Here is an 18043-nt window from a genome sequence, read left to right on the forward strand (position 1 = left end):
CTTTTTGGATGGTATCCCTCTATGCACTCCTGAGCATTGGTGACGCACCACAGAAAACAATGTTGATTCAATTTTACATGTAAACATATAAAGGCACTTCTTTAAAAAAAACCCAGTGTTTTATCAATGTCCGCAGGCATCTCAGTAATACAGAAGGTAAACAAACAAACCAAAAGAACAGAAAGTTATGGCAAAATGCACATGGGCAATGCACAATGCAAAATTCAGAAATGAGACAAAGATAGATTCCTAACACAACTCTTCTGCTCCAAAACGAGGCCAGGCGAAACCCAGGATAAGATTCAGATGAGGAGCGTTGATGCAGCCGTTCCTTGCTGGCATTTGGCACACCCCCTCCGATCCTTTAACAGTGCTGTTTTGGAGGAGCGTGCCAAAAGCTGATCGGGTCTGCATTCAGCATGGGACAGCCACAGCTCCACAGGCTGACATTGCTGGAAGCCAGCTGGGGCTGAACTTTTTCCCTTTAATGCATCTGCTGAGGTGATCCTGGGAATAAGCCTTGCCAAGTTGCCAGAAGTGGGTTGAGCAACGGTGTGATAAATGTGGGTTGCCTGAGAATATGAAGCATTGTGCTGCCTGGCAATGGCTGGCTGCTCCACAGCAGGGAACGGAACCCCAAAGGTGAATAATATGCCAGAGACAACAACAGAATTTGAGGAAAAGATCAAAATTAGAACAAACAATCTGTACACAATATATTGGTCTGTGTTTAATCAAATGAACAAGGGCTGTGACTCAGGGTTAGCACAAAGTTTTTCAGATGGACAGTCCCAGGTTCAGCCCCCAGCTTTTTTGGCTAAAAGACCACAGGAAGCAAAAGTAGGGGAAGGTCTTTCTCTGCCTCCCATTGGAGACCCTTTGGCTAGGTAGATTAGACAACATGGAGTTCAATGGTCTGACTCAATAGGCTTCCATGCAATATGCCAGCCTCACTTCTCCATATGCGCACCAACTCCAGAGTCCATGCATCAGCACAGGAAAGAAGGGCACACTGTAGGAGCCATTCCTGTGACAAAGAACATTCAGAAAGCATCTTCCCTGGATGGAGTCAAGAGAGGGAGCACTTGCACCTCTTCATGTAGGTGCCATGTTCACAAGCTGCAGACCATACAGAGGTAGGGGGAAAGCGCCAGCACACTTGTGCCAATTCCTCTCTCTCTGTAAGTTGACTGAGTGTGGGTAGAGGCACATCCACACATTTAGGAGCAATTCTGCTATTGCCTCAGTGGAATCCTGCTGTGGCTACTGGTATCAAGTTCTTCAGGCAGCCAAACTCTGTCCTTTAAAAAAAAAAAACTATTGTAAGCAAGGAGCCAAAACATGTACAACTTCCACAAGAATCCATTTTCAGAGTTCAAAAGAACCCAGTGTGGAGCAGAAAAGGTTAAGTGGGGCCAGAGGAAACAGTGTAAACCCCAGCTACTGTCCAGCATAAGGTGAGAGTGATGGAGAAAGCAAGGCGGGCTGATTCTACACTGTGCAAAAGATCCAGTAATGCTGTGCTTTCAAAAGTGATCATCTACATTACAATGTACTTGACTTCTGTCTTGCTCCGGTGTTTTGACTGTCATTTACATTTAAATTCCTGAATTGGCTCTGACACCGTTTTCAGCATGGAGTTGCCCCTGACTTTCCAAGACTACTTTTGAATGAGGGTTTTCCAGGAAGTGCTTTCCACAGGACCATAAAGATAATATATTTCCTGGGAAACAGGGCAATAAACTGTTTCTCAAGAAAGAACAAACGAACTCTTAAACCTGCTCCCCCTCTCCAGTAAAGCAAGCAAATGTGGAGGGGAAGTCCAGGAGCAAAATTTTGAGTGTAGATGAAAAAATATACTCCGGATTTCTAGAAGGCGATTTCAGTGCTCAGAAAATCAGACCCAAACATGAATGTAGAATCAGCCCACGGGTTTGAATTTCCACACAAAACTAATGTTTGAATTGGGCAGATCTCCATACAGTCTATTGTGCATATTATTCTGATTTCTAGCCTCTGTTTAAAAACCTCCAAGGAAATTGAGTCCACCACCTCCTGAGGAAGCCTGTTCCACTGAGGAACCACTTTAATTGTCAGGAAGTTCTTCCTAATGTTGAGCTGGAAACTCTTGATTTAATTTCAACCCATTACATAAGAACATAAGAGAAGCCATGTTGGATCAGGCCAATGACCCATCCAGTCCAACACTTTGTGTCACACAGTGGCCAAAAAACCCAAGTGCCATCAGGAGGTCCACTAGTGGGGCTAGATGCCCTCCCACTGTGCCCCCCAAGCACCAAGAATACAGAGCATCACTGCCCCAGACTGAGAGTTCCAACAATAGACTGTGGCTAATAGCCACTGATGGACCTCTGCTCCATATGCTTTCCAATCCCCTCTTGAAGCTGTCTATGCTTGTAGCCACCACCACCTCCTGTGGCAGTGAATTCCACATGTTAATCACTCTTTGGGTGAAGAAGTACTTCCTTTTATCAGTTCTAACCCGACTGCTCAGCAATTTCATTGAATGCCCACGAGTTCTTGTATTGTGGGAAAGGGAGAAAAGTAGAGGTTTACAAGATTATGCATGGGATGGAGAAAGTAGAGAAAGAAATACTTTTCTTCCTTTCTCACAATACAAGAACTCATGGACATTCAATGAAATTGCTGAGCAATAGGGTTAGAATGGATAAAAGGAAGTACTTCTTCACCCAAAGGGTGATTAACATGTGGAATTCACTCCCACAGGATGTGGTGGCAACTACAAGCATAGCCAGCTTCAAGAGGGGTTTCGATAAAAATATGGAGCAGAGGTCCATCAGTGGCTATTAGCCACAGCATATTATTGGAACTGTCTGGGGCAGTGATGCTCTGTATTCTTGGTGCTTGGGTGGGGGGGCAAAGTGGAAAGGCTTCTAGCCCCACTTGTGAACCTCCTTTTTTTTGCCACTATGTGACACAGAGTGTTGGACTGGATGGACCTTGGCCTGATCCAACATGGCTTCTCTTATGTTCTTATTTTCTTAAGTACTTCTTTCTGTACCTTCTCTATCCCATGCATAATCTTGTAAACCTCTATCATGTCACCCTGCAGTCGACGTTTCTCCAAGCTAAAGAGCCCCAAGCATTTTAACCTTTCTGCATAGGGAAAGTGTTCCAACCCTTTAACCCATTGGTTCTGGTCCTACCTTCTGCAGTCCAGAAAACAATTCCACACCATGCTCTATATGACAGCCCTTCAAGTACTTGAAGATGTTGATCATATCACCTCTCAGCCACCTTCTCTCCTCTCCTTTAATACTATAAATTGCTTTGGTCACCATTTGTAAATTTGATGAAGTAAAAATGACTTAAATAAATTCTAAAAATGGGATAGGGACTTCATCCCTGATATTCCAATGGTGTGCCTATTCTCTTCTCTTCTCTTCTTTCACATCCCTCCAGACTAGATTTACCTGGACAGTTGAAGGTAAAAGCAGAGAAGGAAAGTGAGTGAGTGACTCATAAAGGGGAAAGTTCTGAAACTACTGAAGTGTAACCTTCTTGCTGCAATTAGGGGCCCACCAAAATCTCACCTATGGGCCTGTGTGCCAGTATAAGGGTTGTATCCTCTGTGACATTTTGAGCTTTGCAGCCCTTATTAGATTTAGCTAATTTGACAGTGAATTACCCACTTGGCAAAACCATAACACAAACGCCTTCCCATGAGCACAATTCAAATCATATCTGTTCACTTCACATTCTTGGCACAGCCGTTAGGAGTCAGAGGAAACCACCTTGATATAATTTGTGAACAATACCTCAGGCAGAAGAGGTGCCTTCGACCTGGGGACAAGCAAATGATCCTGATTTCATTTCTTTTTATATTCATCCAGGAGCTCTTTCAACAGGTTGGTTCTGCAATTTTAGCTGCATTATTATTTGGGGGGTTATGCAATTTTACACACAGTTAATATGTTGTGCAGTATATAAAATGAAGATTTTATGTATATGTATAATTCATAATACTGATTTATCAATGCACAGATAATATTGGAAAAATGTGTCAATTTTATAGAGAAATGTGGGTAGCAAGGAAACAGGAAACAATGCAGAAATAATTATGGGTTTTGATTCACACCAGGGGGAAGCAGAACTAAAATGGAAATTTTCAGGTCAAAACAACAGGACTTAAAATTTGAAATCATCTCTACTTGGCAAGCATCCTTATATGCACATAAAATCCACCCCACCCCAGCAGTTATCTATGCAATACTAACCTGTTTGGTTGTACCCATGTTGACTTCATGTACAACTGCCGGAGAGAAAACTTTATCCCCCCAATTTCTCTATTTTCCCCCTCCCCTGCAAACAATTAATTATAAAGCTGCACCTAAATTATAAATTACTAACTTTAGGGGAAGAAATAAAAATACATTTTCCTCAATACTCCAAAAAGCAGAGATGTCAGGAACAGAGAGCAGCAGCTGTTTTGAAAATGTTGCCTTTTTCTTTTGTTCCGAATGCTATTTAAACATTGGCAGGGGGCCTCATTAAAGATGAATCGATGAATTAGTAAGTAGAGTTGTAGCCAGAAGAGATGGTGTGTGCTCCTGTGGTGAAAACAGATTTGCACAAACGGAAGGATAAGGGGGAGAAATATAATCCCAATCCCATGATGTAACAAAGTCAATACTCTATAATAACCTGCCAAAAAAACCAGTGTTACCGACCAGCAAGTTTGGCAAGGATTCAGCATAATTTCAAATGACTTCCCATCCCCATACATTGGGGTAGGGATGTAAGATCCCAATTTTTGCTTTAAGCAACATTGCAACTAACTTTTAAAATTTACATTTTGACCTTGAATGGCTAAGCATAAAGCAGTCATAATCATGATGACATCTAACCAGCAGTGCCAAGTGCATCCAAAGGACTGTAGCTAAGGTTGCAGGTTAGGCTTGAAATTTGCCTGCCCAGGTGAAACCTCAAAGGAACACAAGGAAAAATGGCTGGAAAATGGCCTCCATAGTGGCATCCTAGGATTTTGTTGCTGTTTCTATAGTGTTTACCACAGAAATTAGGGGGACTTCCTAGAACATCACCCAGAAGAGACGTCACATCCTTCTCAAATGCCACCTCTTAGGCACCATGTTTAAAATCTCCTGGGATCTGCTGAAGCAGTGCTTGCAGTCTATGGACTATTATGCATTGGTGTTTTCCCTCACTTTCACTATACATGTCTGTCAGATATTCTTTGTTGTTCTGCATTTCCCCTCGCTTTCATTGTGCATGGCTGTCAGGGTTTTTCCCCCTCTCCATTTGGCATTGATTTTTGCCCCTTGAGTGCTGAGTTTGCAGCCCAGTTGCTGTTTCTTTGGTCGTTTTCGCACTCACCTCCAGCCGGTGCGACCCCCTCTTCACCGCGCAGGATCCGCGCGGATTTCGCACTAAATGCCGCGGAGCAGCCTTTTGTGCCGGAAACTCCCGTCGCAAAAGCCGCGCAAACGCCAAACTGCTTTTTGGCGATTTACGTTTGAGCGGCTTTTGCGCCGGGAGTTTCCGGCGCAAAAGGCTGCTCCGCGGCATTTAGTGCGAAATCCGCGCAGATCCTGCACGGTGAAGAGGGGGGTCGCACCGGCTGGAGGTGAGTGCGAAAACGACCTTTGAGTTTTCTGAGAGTGGTTCTGTGGTAGTTTATCCTCTTGATTTGCTTGAAAGCCAAAAGTAATTCAAAAGCATTGGCTTCCCACCCACCCCACCCCCACCGCCACACCACACTGATTTCCCACTTCTCAAAGGCCACTACACTGCTCACACTGAATTCATTCCTTTCACTTTGCACCTTCCACCGTCCTCTCCCCTTCATCAGTGTGCAACCTCCACTATTGTTTAGGTTTTCCATCTTTTACATTTTGGGAGATTTTTTTTTAACCTGTGGGTTCAGTCTACTGATATAAGTTGAATGCTAATCTTAGTTGCTGGAGAAGAAAACCATTGGCAGGGAATACTTTAAAAGTTTGGGTGAAGGTAGATTGTGTGTGAATGCAGTTAACCATTTTAAAAGATGCATGCCTTCAGGAGGAGAAACTGAACATGTGGCCAGAGAGGCAATGGCAGGTGAGACAAGGAAGGGAGGGAGGGGTCGCACCCAGCATGTGAATGACCACCTGAGCCTGTCCCCCTCACCAGCCCTGTGGCAGGACTCTTGCAACTTGGTAGTCACCTGCCCGCAAGCTGGGTTCCTGCTTAGCTCTGGTGGCTGGATGGTGTAGAGGCTTTCCAGAGCCACTGTGGGCAGGCAGGTTTACTAGCAGAGCAGGTTCAGGCCCCACCAGCTGCCCACCAGTGCCAAGCGGGAGCCTGCCCTGAGAGCCTGAGAATGGGAGTGGAAGGATTAGGAAGGTCTAGCTGGCAGTTTGCGTGGCCTGGTGACTTGCTTGTGGGGAAGGCTGGAGTCAGGCATCAGAGGAAGGACTTAGAGGACCAATTAGTGGGCACATCCCTTCAAGATCTCACCTGCAACAGCAGATTTGCAACTGAAGTTTCACCTCAGTTTTCAATAGCCCCCCACAATGGCTCCCGAAGGGACTTACAACAAGTAAACTAAAGTATTGGATACTGATCACTCTGTTGGGATCTGGGAGTTCAGATTGATGGGATCTGGTAGTTCAGAGGATGGGCATGGCTCCATTCTCAGCATAACAGGTAGGTTAGTCTGGGTGCTGCATCTTCTTTCTCCCTTGGTGGCAGTGAGCAGTTGCAGTCAGGCCTCCAGGAATCCACCAGGCACTCCTTCGACATGGCTGGACCTAGTTCCTTCCAAGTTTGCTGTCGATGAATCTACTAGAAGGTGAGGCCACAGCAGCCAGGCAAGCATACCTCCTCCACAATTCAGCTGGGAATTCCTCTCCTTCCCGCTTTCAAGTGCCATGGATTGGACCAACTGAGAGGCCATTTCTGTAGTAGTGAAAATCCCCCAAATTGGCACTTTAAAAACTGCATTCACAGTTGATTTTTCCTCACTGTGTGCAAACCCAAAGTTTTCACCTTCATACCTCACATTTTTGGAGCTCACTAAAACTGGGGATTCTGAAAACGTGGGGTAAGAAGGAGAAAATTTCAGGTTTGTGCTTGGTGAGGAAAAATCTACTGCGGAAAATTTCACATAATGCACAGTTTTAAAAACGTCAAAGTGGGGAGTTTCACTGCTGCAGAAATGGTCTGAGAAGGCAGTAAGCAGACACTGCTCCTGAAGGAATTAATAAATTACCACCTATTCCTATGACCTGCTCTGGGATCCCTTTTTGGGCTGAAATCAGATTTTTAAAAAGATAAATGTAAATAAAATCAACTGAGAGTCTTTCTTGCCTCTAAGACCTTGGACATGCTCTGATAAAGTAGAGGGTTGGGGGTGGGGTGTGAGACTAAGGTAGAACAGAATTTGCATTTGAGGGTGACTTCCACACTAGGCCTTTCCCTCAGCATTAATCCCATTTGCTTGCCCATCTACTCCTCAGATGCCAGGTAGTGTATCTCCAAAAACATTCAAGCTGTCTTTTGAATTTTCTTTTGAGGGATAATACCAGTGTGTGGGGGGGGAAGGGTGATATCAGTTTCAAGCAGTGAAATTACAGGGGATTAAATCCTTTCACCCTTCTGCACAGCCCCAGTTGAAATCAGGTGCCTCCAGAATAGGGTGGCCAGACCGTCCCGGTCTCCCGGGAAAGTCCCGGTTCTGGCCCCCAATTCCCGGCTCCCGGGCTGGCTATACCGGGACCATTAGAGGTCCCGGTTTAGCCAGCCAGAGAGCCGGAGGCCGCGCGCGCGGACGGGGAAGGTGGCGAGTGAGAGAGGGAGTGTCCCTGCGCGTGCACGGGGACGCTCCCTCCCTCCCTCACTCGCCGCCTTCCCCGCCCACGCGCGGGGCCCGGCGGCGGTGGCAGAGGCCGGGGAAGCGGCGGAGAGGCCGGCGCTGGTCGCTGGAGGCCCTCCAGCGACCAGCGCCGGCCTCTCCGCCGCTTCCCCGGCCTCCGCCACCGCTGCTGGGCCCCGCGCGGGCCTCCAGTGCAGGCGGAGGCCGGGGAGGGCGTCGGAGAGGCCGGCGCTGGCCGCTGGAGGGCCTCCAGTGACCAGCGCCGGCCTCTCCGACGCTTCCCCAGCCTCCGCAACTGCCGCCGGGCCCCACGAGCGGGCCACCAGTGCAGGCAGAGGCCGGGAAGGGCGTCGGAGAGGCCGGCGCTGGTCGCTGGAGGGCCTCCAGCGACCAGCGCCGGCCTCTCCGACGCTTCCCCGGCCTCCGCAACCGCCGCAGGGCCCCGCGCGCGGGCCAGTGCAGGCGGAGGCCGGGGAGGGCGTCGGAGAGGCCGGCGCTGGTCGTTGGAGGGCCTCCAGTGACCAGCGCCGGCCTCTCCGACGCCCTCCCCGGCCTCCGCAACCGCCGCAGGGCCCCGCGCGCGGGCCTCCAGTGCAGGCGGAGGCTGGGGATGGCGTCGGAGAGGCCGGTGCTGGTCGCTGGAGGCCCTCCAGCGACCAGCGCCAGCCTCTCCGACGCCTCCCCAGCCTCTCCGCCGCCGGCCTCTCCGTCGCCGCCGCCGCCGGCCTCTCCTCCGCCCTGGAAGCAGGTAAGGCAGGCAGGGAGGGAGGGAGCCAAAAGCGGGGGGGGCGGCTGGCGGGAGGGGGCGGCCTTCCTTCCTTCCCTCCCTCCTTCCTTCCTTCCTCCCTCCTCCCTCCCTCCCTCCCTCCTTCCTTTCTTCCTTCCTTCCCTCCTTCCCTCCCTCCCTTCCTTCCCTTCCTCCCTCCTTCCTTCCTTCCCTCCTTCCCTCCCTCCTCCCTTCCTTCCCTCCCTTCCTTCCCTCCCTCCCTCCTTCCCTCCCTCCCTCCTACCTTCCTTCCTTCCCTCCTTCCTTCCCTCCCTCCCTCCCTCCTTCCTTCCTTCCTTTCTTCCTTCCCTCCTTCCCTCCTTCCCTCCCTCCCTCCTCCCTTCCTTCCTTTCTTCCTTCCTTCCCTCCCTCCCTCCTCCCTTTCTTCCTTCCCTCCTTCCTTCCCTCCCTCCCTCCTTCCTTCCTTTCTTCCTTCCCTCCTTCCCTCCCTCCCTCCTCCCTTCCTTCCCTCCCTCCCTCCCTCCTTCCTCCCTCCCTCCCTCCCTCCTTCCTTCCTTCCTTCCTTTCTTCCCTCCTTCCCTCCCTTCCTTCCCTCCCTCCTTCCTCCCTCCCTCCCTCCTTCCTTCCTTCCTTCCTTCCCTCCTTCCCTCCCTCCTCCCTTCCTTCCTTTCTTCCTTCCCTCCCTCCCTCCCTCCTCCCTTCCTTCCTTCCTTCCTTCCTTCCTTCCTTCCCTCCTTCCTCCCTCCCTCCCTTCCTTCCTTCCTTCCTTCCTTCCTTCCTTCCTTCCTTCCTTCCTTCCTTCCTTCCTTCCTTCCTTCCCTCCTCCCTTCCTTCCCTCCCTCCTTCCTAGGCTTCCCAATCCCCAGGTCCCAGAGGGGGATCCCCCGGTTTTACAGGCTTCCCCCCTCCCCCAGCCAGCTGGCCGGCGGGGAAGCCCCGCCCCCAGAGCCATCATGCACCTCCATGAACGATTCCCATAGAGAATGATGGGGAATTGATCTGCGGGTATCGGGGGCTCTAGGGGGGCTGTTTTTTGAGATAGAGGCACCAAATTTTCAGTATAGCATCTAGTGCCTCTCCCCAAAATACCTCCCAAGTTTCAAAAAGATTGGACCAGGGGGTCCAATTCTGTCAGCCCCAAAAGAAGGTGCCCCTATCCTTCATTATTTCCTATAATAATAATAAAAAGGAAGGCAGGCATTTAAAAAAGGAAAGAAGGCATTTAAAAAATTGTGCAGTCCCTTTAAATGTGATGGCCAGAACTCTCTTGAAGTTCAGTTATGCTTGTCACAGCCTTGATCTTGGCTCCACCCCAATGTATCCTGGCTCCACCCCCAAAGACTCCTGACTCCACCCCCAAAGTCCCCAGATAATTCTTAAATTGGACTTGGCAACCCTACTCCTTCCTTCCTTCCTTCCTTTCTTCCTTCCTTCCTTCCTTCCCTCCTTCCCTCCCTCCCTCCCTCCCTCCTCCCTTCCTTCCCTCCCTCCCTCCCTCCTTCCTCCCTCCCTCTGGCCATCCCTGGAGTAGACAATACTGACTTTGGTGGACCCAAGCACTGATTCAGTGTAAGGGAGCTTTGTGTTTGTGACTGGACTAGACAATACTGACTTTGGTGGACCCAAGCACTGATTCAGTGTAAGGGAGCTTTGTGTTTGTGACTGGACTAGACAATACTGACTTTCGTGGACCCAAGCACTGATTCAGTGTAAGGGAGCTTTGTGTTTGTGACTGGACTAGACAATACTGACTTTCGTGGACCCAAGCACTGATTCAGTGTAAGGGAGCTTTGTGTTTGTGTCTTCTGGTGCAATTTTGTTCTCAGATCCTGTATTTACTTCATCAGTATATGGGGTAAGGCACTTTCTCAACTGTGCTGCATAATGCAGCCTATTTATTTTGTCCTGTTTGCTCTGTTGGCTCTATCTGCGCCACCTTCATCACTTTCGGGGTGTGGATCCCCCAGTGGGGTGGTCTCCCGACTCCCTCCGCCGGCTGTTTCTGATAGCCCTGCGCCCCCTCTTTCATTTGATATGTGTCCCGTGCAGGTGCCACCCTCCCGCCGGGAGATGCCGCAAAATGAGCCCCCTTGAGGCTCATGGCGGCAGGGCTCGGGGGAAGCGAGCTAGACTGCTGTTCTTTTGAGGGGTTATAGAGTGTTTCGAGCCCGTCCCTGTGGCATCGGTCCCATCGTTGTGGGGCCCAGGGGAGCGGCACGCTGAAGCAGCCTGTCGGTCACTTCCGGGTTCCTGTCCTGCATCTCGACCTGTGTTATTAGTGACAGGCTGCTTCGGCGTGCCGCTGCGCCGGCCCCCTGGGTCCCATACTAATAATGTCACTGAGTCACAAGGGGGCCCAATTCTTCACTCACCCCCTCCCCCCCCCCCCCCGCGAAGGCTGGTGCCCTAGACAATCGCCTAGTTTGGCTACTGGCAGGGCTGGCCCAGGATCCAGCCAAGTATCTGCCACAGACATCTTGTCTGTTGTGGCCCATATTTTATTACCCTTCCTTCTTCCATGTTTGTAATCCTTGTGGTTTTGTATCATCCCAGTTTTATCTTGTTTTTATCCCTCCTTTCGTACCTAAGAGCTTGGTGGAACCATTTACATGAGTCTTCCCTTCCCATGTTATCCTCACAACAACCCTGTGAGGTCAAGGGGAGGGGCTAACCACAAAGCTGTGATTTGTAGTGATTTGAAGCCAGGTCTCACCAGTCCTACTCCAACACTGTAACCAGTATGCTGATCCTTACGCTCGTCTCCCATCAATCCTGCAGTACCTGGGAGCAGTGTTCCCTCTAAGCTGAGTTAGTGTGAGCTAGCTCTCAGATTTTTAGCCTCCAGCTCACACATTTTTGTCTTAGCTCAGGAAGGATGGCTCCAGAGCACAATAATGTATGCAGTAGCTCACAACTTTAATGCCAGTAACTCACAGCTTTAATACCGGTAGCTCACAAAGTAGAATTTTTGCTCACAAGACGCTGCAGCTTAGAGGAAACAGTGCCTGGGAGGGAGACACCACTGAAACTGCAAAGAGTAAAAGGGAGACCTGGTTGGCCACGAGTGGGCATTTGCAATATACAAGAGAGAAGAAAATGGGAGCAGTAAAGCCCCCATTTCAATGGTGGAATCTGGATCATGGAAGAAAAACACCAGCTAAGTTGGACAACCATGACCTTGAACAATAGTCCAGTAGGTTTTCAGCTTCGGTGCATGAAAAGAGAAATAGGCTCTGCTCTCTACAAGTAATTGCTGAGATCATGGTGTCATTATAAGAGGGATATTGGTGTGCATTAAAGAGCAACCTATTTTAATTAACTCTGTCTCCCCTGTTGCTCTCCCCACGCCACCCCCATCCCCATAATGTGCATTTGGCGGCTTCTGAAATATGCCGACAATCCAATTGTGAGTGCTGACATTCAAGTAGGTACCGAAGTGTCATGGCAAGCAAGTTCTGCCTCTCATTTCCCCTCCCCCAGTATTTTTGTCAAACACATAAAGCTGCCTTATAACAAGTCCAACCATAGGTCAGATACAGTCATCTGACTCGTAATGATTCTCCAGAGACTGAGGTTTTTTGCATCACCTATTACTTAATCCTTTTAACTGGAGATGCCTTTTAGGGTCTTAAAGGTTAATACTGGCACTTGGTGTTGGACTTGGAAGACAATGTAATTGACACAAGGTGGGAGACATCGTAAGAACATAAGGGAAGCCATGTTGGATCAAGTCAATGGCCCATCCAGTCCAACACTCTGTGTCACACAGTGGCCAAAACCCAGGTACCATCAGGAGGTCCACAAGTGGAGCCAGAACTCCAGAAGCCCTTCCACCAAGAAGGCTTATCATCACTGCCCCAGACATAGTGTTTCATCTATATGTTGTGGCTAATAGCCACTCATGGACCTCTGCTCCATATATTTACCCAGAGTCCTAATAATATAATATCGCCAGCCCTTGTAAACACTCTGGCCTCTGTGTTCTGAATGATTAGAAGCTTCTGAACTGTTTTCAAGAGCAGCCTTACATGGAATGCATTACAGTAATCCAACCTGTATGTTACACTAGGGCATATGTCTGCAGGTGGCAAACCAGCCTTTGTTGGAAAAAGGCACTCCTGGCTACTTCTCTCCTTTGGGCCTTTAGGGTCAATGGGGCATTCAGGATTGTGCCCAACCTGCTCCTTCAGGAAGAATACAGCAGTAGCCAATGCCAACCGAACACCTCTTCCCAGATCTGCTTCATTCACAACTAGAGTTGCCAACAAGCCTGAAGGGGGGAAAAAATCCTGTTCCTTTAATGGAGGCTTAACATGTGCAAATGGGCAGCTGATGCTTTTCACTGCATGAAGGTAAATAACATCACCGGGTAATTGATACCCCATTAAGCCTCTGTTCAAGGGGCAGAACATTTTTCTCTAGACCACTTGGCAACCTGACTATCCGCAGAAACTCCATTTTCTCTGGATCTGATTTCAATTTGTTATCATGATGATATGCTTTATTTATGTCCTTTCAGAAATGAAATACAAAATTTTCTTTCCTGATTCCAGAGATTGTACTGTGGTATGTGGACATTTCTATGGTAGGCATATTTTCAGTTTCTATGGAGCTCTGGGAAATGATGCTTCAGCCCTCAGTCTGAAAAAACAGCCCTGACTCCTGCTATCTCTTTCCCCTTCCTCTCTGTCCCCACAGTCTTTCTCAATGCCATAACAATTTCACTCCAAATAAATGCCAAAAATTGCCACAGCTCTGCGATTGTTAGCACATCCTCGCTGTAGAATGCATTGCTCACCACAGCTGGCTGTTTGGGATGACGGAGAAATGGTATATTTCAGAATGTTTCACATACCTCTGGCTGTGCTGTATGTTCTCTGGTTAGGGTCATAAAAAATATTGTACCTTTAAAAAAATGTACTTGAAACTATTGATTTTTCCTGCACTAAAGCCCCTGACATTCTGGCGCAATGAAGTTATTGCTCTGGACCCTGTGTGTTTTCTCATACTTCTCCTCTGCTTACGAGGGTCTCTAAGGATGGTATTAAAGATATTGTAGCTCCCACTTCCTGACTCTGGGATATCAGAAGGATCCTCTTGTGTAAAGAATAATTATCAGTACTGCTGTTACCTCTAGTAAGTGTGTAATTACATGCTCTGTTTTTGTGGGCTGTAGGCTGTGCAATTTTAAATTATAACCATAATGTCAAATACCGTCCATTTCCCAACCCCCCCCCCCCTTGTTACCTCCTCCCTTTTCAGAAAAGAATAATGGATGATACCCTTTTGCTCTTGCAAAGATTTAAAGGGGGGGGGGGGGGTTGTATGTATGTTTGCTATTGTTTTCAAAAGCTCAGATTAAAAGCTACCCTTAAAGATTGCAGTTGCTGGGGTAGAAAATATACACATGCAAAAGAATAAAAATGAAGCATGGTTGGAATAATGAAAGGGGGAGAAGGAAGTGTGTTCAAACAAGAGGGAGATGATATAAAAGGGGAACAGGCTAAGAATGAAGCCTGGTTCATAAATGTAATGCTATTTTTTTCTCTAATAAGGATCAATGCAGAGATGTGCTGGAAGGAGGCAGGGGGGGGGGTCAGATCCCTCTGAAAGCTGTATGAAAATCCAGGTCTGTAATTCTAGGGGTGTGTTCAGAAGCACCTTAGGATGTCCAAATATGCATTTTCCCCAGTTCATTTTTGTGCACGATTAGAAAGATGGTTTTTGATGCCTCTAATTTCACTTGGCAAATTTCCCCTTTTTGTTTGTTTGTTTGTTTGACAGCATAAATATGCTGGAGTAACTGACACAAAAACAGGTGTCAGTTTCAACTAGGCGTGCTGAGAACTTCATGGTAAACACCATCTCCAGGGGAACATACTCTTCTCAGACTCTCTCAGTTGCACATCAGGCAAACTCCTGTTTGGATTGCCTTAATGTTCCCCAGCAAAGATGGTTGCAAGCACTACACCATGACCAGTTTTGTGCCTACACACTGAAGTCTGAGACTCCTTTTGCCTAGTTCAAGGACTTACAGAGCCATCCTAAGCACAGTTACATCCTTTCATTGAAGAAGAGACATTATATCATTTGGGTAATTAAATTAAGTAATTTGTACAACATATGGAATCATTTGCCATTCCATCAGGCTTTGTGCCTAAGCAATCTGATGTATCCTTTCAATGAACAACAATGGACACAATGCCTTGCCTGTTACCTGCACTAGACCACTCAGTGTCCTCTGTCCAATAAATGTTCACAAGTGCTAATCACAAGATTAGCGGTGCTCATGAACAGAAACAAAGGCTGTAAGTAGTAAGTCTCAACTCAAAAATCTTGAACTTTTTTCCCATTTTATTATGTGCCTGTCTTAAAATTGGAGATGGCTGCAGCTGGATGGCAGGAAGGTTGGTGGTGGCAAGAAAACCCAGATGCTTCTGAACTGTTTTCCAAACAATCAGTATCCTCCTCTCAGCCTGAACAGAACCAGCTGATGTTCAAGTATCCATAGTTTAAACAACGTTTAGATGGAATTCTGTCAAAATGGTTAGTAAAAAAAAAAAGGATTACTTTCATCCTGAGAATCTATAAAAGAAACTTGCAAATCGAACCAAAGTTTTCACAAAACATTCCTAGTAAGAACTGACAGTAGTCCTTGTTCCTTAGATGTTTACATGTTCTCTCCTCTTTACTGTTATTGGGCACATTCTACTCCTGAACAAATTCCAGAATTAAAAATTAGGTTGAGAGGTTTTATATATAAATTCACATACATGAATTTTCTCTGGAAGTCCGGTTCTAGATGTCCCATTTTCCAAAACACAATGGGTAGGAAACAGAAACACAGACATCTTTATAATGGAGACATGACTCTGGAATTCCCTTCCCATACCAGTTCACTCAGTGCTGGGTTTGTTAATCTTCAAGAACAAAGGTAAAATCTCTTTTTACTCTTCTGGGCATTCAGTTGATTTTTGCCTCCTGATCTGTGATGCAGTTTATTTATCTGTTACTATTTATATCGGTAGTACTGTTTTTTATCTGCAGTTGTTATAACATGGAATGATGATGCTGTTCGCTGATCCTTTAGTGCCAGACTTGATGCGATGGCATCCGTGGACTCTGCTGCCATTTTAGAGTAATTTAAAAATACCATGGGGGAAGACAGCGGGCTGAGGCTCTCTTTTCCCACCCTCCCGTGTGCCTTTCTGAGTGCTGAAACAGCCACTGAGGTGGGGGTACATCCATATTGGCACTTGAAAAGGGGGAGAACAAGAGCACTTCCGCCCAAAGCACTATAGACCTGATCAGGATTGCACCCACATGTCGTTTTTAAATGGCTTTAAAATGACAGCAGCAGCATCCATGGGATCCTTTTATCCATGTAAAGATAGTAGGCCAAGGGTGGGGTGATGTAGCTAAGGTTTATCTGGGTTTGGTCCAGTAGCTCACTCCAGAATTATAATAAATAAAAATTGATTTACAAGAACAAAGACAAACAGTTGAAAGAAAAAGGGAGAGGTATACAGTTCAGCAAGGAAAAATGGACTCTAATCGGGGAGAACTGGGTTTGATTCCCAACTCCTCCACATGCACCTACTGGGTGACCTTGGGTCAGTCACAGTTTGCTCTGAGACTCCGAGTGAAGAGTGGAATATAAATCCAATCTCTTCTTCAAGTCAGACCCAAGAATGGTGTCACATCTAGGTTGGCTCTTATTTTGCTTTGTCTGCTGTTGTGTGCATGTTGGCAACCTAGGGGTGAGGGGGAGTTTAAATTCATCTGAAGGAAGTGGAAGTTGCCTCAAATGCTGCATGCTCCAGTTCCAGAATTATCCAAAGCAAAACATAATTAAAGAGTAAAATGTGCACAGTGTGAAATACTAGGATAGGAAAGGAAAGGAAAGTTGTGGTTCAGTCATAGAGTGTTGCATGCAGAAGGTCCTATGTTCAATCCTTGGCATCTCTAGTTCAGCAGCGGCCTCACCCTAGGGCCTTGGAGAGCTGCTGCCAGTCAGAGGAACCAATACTGAACCTGATGAGACTCAGTACAAGGCAGCTTCATGTGTTCTCTTGATTGTGGGAGGTCTCCCATTTTACACCTCAAGATGGCAAAGACAACTGCATTGCATTGCCAGGCTGGCAATATGGGCAAGGATGCACATGTGAGTGGCCCAAGATCACCCAGCTGTGAGATAGTTTGGTGTAGTGGTTTGGTGTGTGGACTCTCACCTAGGAGAACTGGGTTTGATTCCCCACTCCTCCACTTGCACCTGCTGAAATGGCCTTGGGTCAGACATAGCTTTCACAGGAGTTGTCCTTGAAAGGGCAACTGCTGTAAGAGCTCTCTCCCCCCCCCCCACACACACAATAATCAGAGAACCTTACATGCACAGCCAAAATGGCATCTTTGAATCAAAGCCTTATATTCTTTCTGCCTTTTGCATGCATGTTCCTTTGTTCTCCATCTACATTTGTTGATGCTCATACATAGAATTTGTGGCCTTTGAAACAAGCTTCAAGAGATTATAGCACCACTTTTTAGTATACATGTTACTTGCCATTTTTAGTTTATCAGTTTTAATGGCAGTAAATGAAGGGAGTGCTGGAGGGGGAAGGCTGGTAGAAGCATATTATCATTCCACCCCCCACGCACATATAAGTCTTTCTATTTTCCACCAGCTGAGGGGGTTTGCTCCCAAGGTAATGAACATACTGAAATGTAATACTTGAACACATGTGATCCTACACTGCATTCTCTTGCAGCTATAAAAATTAAAGGTGTTTGCAAAGCCCTTTGAGATTGTGCTAAAGAATTTTAAGAGGGATAAAACCAATGGGGATCTATAGAAGTTATTGTGTATGCCTAACACGTTTAATATGGCATAAAAAAATTTTTGTGTGTGTGATTTTTAAAAAATCCACCAAAAAGGCAATGTTGATGTTAACTAGTTTCGGTGCTGGTCAAATAAAGGATTTCCCTGCATGCTCAGTTAAATTCATATGTCCCCAGTGAAAAGTCAGATTTTCCACTGTCCCATGAGTATTTAAGGTCAGTTAGTCTACAAGCTAAGAAAGCCATTAGTTGCTGTCCTGTGGCCAGGAAGCCTAAAAGATCTTATTCCATATCAACCTCCCCATCAGCTGAGATCTTCATCAAAAACTCTTCAGGGGTTAGAAGCATATTTAACTGGTAATAATAATTAATGTATGCCATGGTGTGTAGAATAGCCATGGGAGCCAAGGATTGTCTGGCAGCCACAAGCTCCAGCACTTAGCATCATGCTAGTGGTGAGCTAGACTTGTTTTTAGGAGCTGAAAGAGCTCTGAAAGAACTGTGAGTGGCCCAAGATCACCCAGCTGTGAGACAGTTTGGTGTAGTGGTTTGGTGTGTGGACTCTCACCTAGGAGAACTGGGTTTGATTCCCCACTCCTCCACTTGCACCTGCTGGAATGGCCTTG

General features: G+C 47.1%; 1 long non-coding RNA gene across 1 annotated transcript in view; it reads right to left on the reverse strand.

Annotated features, from left to right (window-relative positions):
- Positions 1 to 706: 706 nt before the first annotated feature.
- The window catches only part of LOC132580241 (uncharacterized), a 43486-nt gene continuing 26149 nt past the window's right edge, over positions 707 to 18043 (reverse strand). Inside the window, exon 2 of the long non-coding RNA XR_009556038.1 lies at positions 707 to 1301. This is a non-coding gene — a long non-coding RNA (uncharacterized LOC132580241). The remainder of the gene's footprint in view (positions 1302 to 18043) is intronic.

Source organism: Heteronotia binoei, chromosome 12 (assembly GCF_032191835.1).
Source record: "Heteronotia binoei isolate CCM8104 ecotype False Entrance Well chromosome 12, APGP_CSIRO_Hbin_v1, whole genome shotgun sequence".
NCBI lineage: Eukaryota > Metazoa > Chordata > Lepidosauria > Squamata > Gekkonidae > Heteronotia > Heteronotia binoei.